We start from the raw sequence: 4,522 nt of genomic DNA, 5'->3' as shown, positions 1-4,522 counted from the left end.
AAGCGACACCCATGCTAACCTAGAAACAAAAAATACATATAAGTAGATAAATACTACTTCTACTTACATAACAAATGTATTGTGCTATACACGTAATGATTCCTGTGAATTTTATAAAGGAAAAGCAGAAAATCCTTTTCTAGGCAGTGGCCATCTTGCCAAGCTAATGCTAACATCATATCCTCCCTGACTCTTGTTTTCCCCCCTCCCTTCTCTTGCTCATTGTGTATTCATTAGCTGCCCTCCTCCCAGAGTCTTCAGACACTCCCACTGAGGTGTATACTAACAACTGCACTGATTTTTTTTTTTATTTACACATCCAATCACTGAGCCACCTCAGCCTTGCTTGTAAACACAAGTAATCAGAGGGTGTTTCTGATAAGCAGCTAGGCAGCGAAATAAATGTAAGAGGAGGAATATATTATAGATAAAAAGAACTCCCAGCATTCAACTCTTTGTCACTGTTTGGCACTAGGGCCAGTGCTCCTAAAGTATGTGATAACTACAAACCATAACAGCAGAAAAAGTTTTGCAAGTTTTGAATGCAGGATTATCATCATAGTTGCATAGTTACATAGTTATTTTGGTTGAAAAAAGACATACGTCCATCGAGTTCAACCAGTACAAAGTACAACTCCAGCCTGCTCCCTCACATATCCCTGTTGATCCAGAGGAAGGTGAAAAAACCCTTAAAAGGCATGGTCCAATTAGCCCCAAAAGGGAAAAAAATTATTCCCTACTCCAGTTGGCAATCGGATAAAATCCCTGGATCAACATCATTAGGCATTACCTAGTAATTGTAGCCATGGATGTCTTTCAACGCAAGGAAAGCATCTAAGCCCCCCTTAAATGCAGGTATAGAGTTTGCCATAATGACTTCCTGTGGCAATGCATTCCACATCTTAATCACTCTTACTGTAAAGAACTCTTTCCTAAATAAATGGCTAAAATGTTTTTCCTCCATGCGCAGATCGTGTCCTCTAGTCCTTTGAGAAGGCCTAGGGACGAAAAGCTCATCCGCCAAGCTATTATATTGCCCTCTGATGTATTTATACATGTTAATTAGATCCCCTCTAAGGCATCTTTATCACTTAATACACTCAGACCAGTTGCTGTTGACATTTTATTTCTATGGTGACAATACCGCTTTATCAAACTTCTGTGCTTACCTTAGGAAGATTTGAAAGTTAACTGCATTGTGGTGGTGCCACAGCTGTTTCTGGAGCTTTTTATCTACAGCTAAATGGCATATTTTAGAACGCTGAGGTAACCATTCTGGGAGCCAAAGGGAACACAGTTGACTTTCAGATTTCCGCGCGCGTTTTTTTGCATACTTTTTCTACACACCAAGTGTGTTTCCATGCAGGAAAACGCGCGCGTTTTTTCATAGCAGCTGATGTAATTGATACAAAAACTGACAAAATGTGCAGAGTTATGATGCAAAATGTCAGTTTTTTTTCTGCGCGCGAACAAAATATTAAGTGTGTACTAGCCCATTGATTAACTTGAGTTCTCAGTTTTTCTGTACAGAAAACGCGTACGAAAACAGTCAAGTGTGTTCCCTGCCAAAGTATAGTAGTTAATATTGCTTCTCTTAGTCACAGAGAACAAGGATTTGGTTGCTCTGCAGTACTGGTGGGAATAGTTGAGTATGTGGATGTGATATGGACATGATTGGTGTGGTTAATGTATTCCTGTAAAGTTCTTTATAACATAATAGTTTTTGCTATAATTAGTACTGTAATATCTCATAAATACCAACCAAATCTACGTCTCAAAGGGATGGTGTGGTTGAAATCTTTATCACAGGCAAGTAGAGTCTAGCACATAAGAGCATATTACCCTGCAGGCCTTTACAAGCAAACATGCATTTTCCGCTTGTGTGCGCATGAAGGCAATCCACAGAAGAGCATTAAAATAAAATGAAAGCTTTAAATCTAAAACGCAGCATGGTAGGGAAATACGTGTTCTCACTGTACATCATGTTTTATTAAAATTACATTTAGCTCAGTGACTGAGGAATTGGTTTTAATTTTGTTTTGGGTTAATCCCTTTTTAGCATTTCTATACCTACCCCACATACCACTTCAGCACTAATATGCTGAATAAAGTTTTTTTTTCTCTCCATAATATCTAAACTTATGCTTAGGGAAATGCCTCCCAAAACTGGAGCAGAGTGAATTAATGTGGACTGCAAAATTGCAATATGGCTAATAATGATGTATCATAAATTAAGCAATAATACAATATTGCACATAATCCATAGGATGCAAAGCAGCGTTGATTACAGCAGATGCTGTAATATGTACGAACAGAGGCGCCAAGCAGAGTAAAACAATGTTCTAAAAATGATAAAAAAGAGGGAAGTCGAGGTGGACTTACCTACCTCTGGTAGTGAACATATACTCAAATGCAGAGTAAAAATATATACAATTTATTCACAACTCCATAAAATCGCAACGCGTTTCGCGGTCAACAGTCCCGCTTCATCAGGCAGTATAGGAGCATATAAAACTGGTTCAGGTCTATAAAGCGTGTGAGCGCCTCTGTCTGCCTCTGATTACAGCAGATGTACACCCTTGTGGCAGAATGATAACCTTCCACAAATATACGGGCATAAAGATGGTCCTAACGACGTAAATGTAATACCATCACGTATCGCATAACATAGATAGAAACAATCATTTGCACTCTAGAGTGTACAATTGTAGCACAGTCATTCTGGTGCCCTAAACCCCACCCCTGAACACAAGCCACACCCCCAAGTAAAATATTCTGACCTCTAATCCCTGCTATACGTCACTAAACTTCCTTACAATCTTACACTCCAATCACTGTCTCATGTCATTCTAAGGGATATGAGACAAGGATTAGGGTGTAAGTGCTTGAGGTCAGTGATATGAGGCAGGGATTAGACTGTAAGCTCCTGAGATCAGTGATCTGAGGAGAAGGGGCTGCCTCTCCTACATAAGGAGCCTGTAGGCACGTGCCTTATGGAAAATCCGGCCATGAATTGTAGTAAAAGAACTGAGTACACAGTCCAAAGATGCCTGTATATATGCAAAGTTCAAAAATGACACACATACTAGTTTGTATACTGTATGCTGCATACAAAACTGCTTATAAAAGTTTTCTGATCAGATGCAGGTTAGTTATTTGAAAAAGGGAGGAGAGGAAGAGAAAAGGGGAGTATGAAGAAGCCAACTTAAAAAAACAAACAAACAGACATGTATGAGGACCAAGTAGTTGTGGACCTCTCTTGAATTGGGATCTTACTTGAATCTGACTGATAAGCATTTAACTGGTATTCATATATCAGTCCTAAACAGGGGGATGACGTTATGTCCTACAAGTTCAGTGAAGTAATGTGAAGTAGTAATGGACTTAAAACATCTACTTGAGGAAAATGTTAAAAAAATGTGTGTGCTTACAGAGATTGCAGTTTGATTTTGATTTAATGGGTGGTATGGATATTGCCAATTTTGAAATTCATGAAAGAGAGGAGGTTGAAATGGGTTGTAACCCCAGAACAACCACAAAGAATTACATACAACCTTAAAGGGAACCTGACTCTCCTGCTGGTCTCTTTGGCTGTGATGGTGGCTGAATCACACACCTGAAACAAGCATGCAACTAATCCAGTCTGACTTCAGTCAGAGCACCTGATCGGCATGCTTGTTCAGGGGCTGTGGCTAAAAGTATTAGAGACACAGGATCAGAAGGAGAGTCAGGTAACTGGTATTATTTTAAAAGGAAAAATCCATATCCTTCTCAGTTTAAGTTCCCTTTAAGACCTAAATCATCATTAATTCCTTCTAAACACAGGAATAAGTGTGTTTTAGTGCTCTATGAGTGTGTTCCGGGAGACTTACAACAAGAAGACTGGACTAAGATGGGGGGAAAAAATCTTAGTAAACAGGAACAGCTAGCCTTGCATGACCTTATAGATGATAAAAGACATCATTATTTAAAGAAAAAAAAAGCAATAAAGGATGAAATGTAGTACTGGTGAAAAAAAGATGTATTTAAAGGTTCATTGCTAGTATTTATTAGTATTTCCTGTAAATGCTGTGATCACACGTGCACGTGACAGCAGACCTGCACACTGATTGGGCAAAGGGATCATGTGATCCCTTTACCCTTTTGGCTGCAGTGATTGGTCCAAGGGATCATGTGATCCCTTGGCCAATCAGTGTCCTCCCAGCCCTCAGTAAACACGGTCTCTGAAAGAGACAGTGTTCATTGGAAGAAAAAAAAAATTGTGGTGAAAAAAAAAATAAAAAATAAATAAATAAATAATAGTTGTTCATTAGCCTATTTTGGTTCCTGGACGTAGTTTCTACGTCCAGGAACCATGCGCGCTACCGCGCGCCCCCGCAGCCGATCGTGCGCGTGCACGCGCACTCCCGGCCGCGGATTTGGTAGCCAAGGAATCATTGTATCGGGCTACGGAGCCCGATCATTGATTCCTCTCCCCCGCTGAAAAAGCGACAGCTTCTCTCGGAAGCTGCGCCTTTTCTGG

This window comes from Hyperolius riggenbachi, chromosome 8 (genome assembly GCF_040937935.1).
Source record: "Hyperolius riggenbachi isolate aHypRig1 chromosome 8, aHypRig1.pri, whole genome shotgun sequence".
In the NCBI taxonomy this organism is placed as follows: domain Eukaryota; kingdom Metazoa; phylum Chordata; class Amphibia; order Anura; family Hyperoliidae; genus Hyperolius; species Hyperolius riggenbachi.
This window is presented reverse-complemented; position numbering follows the sequence as displayed.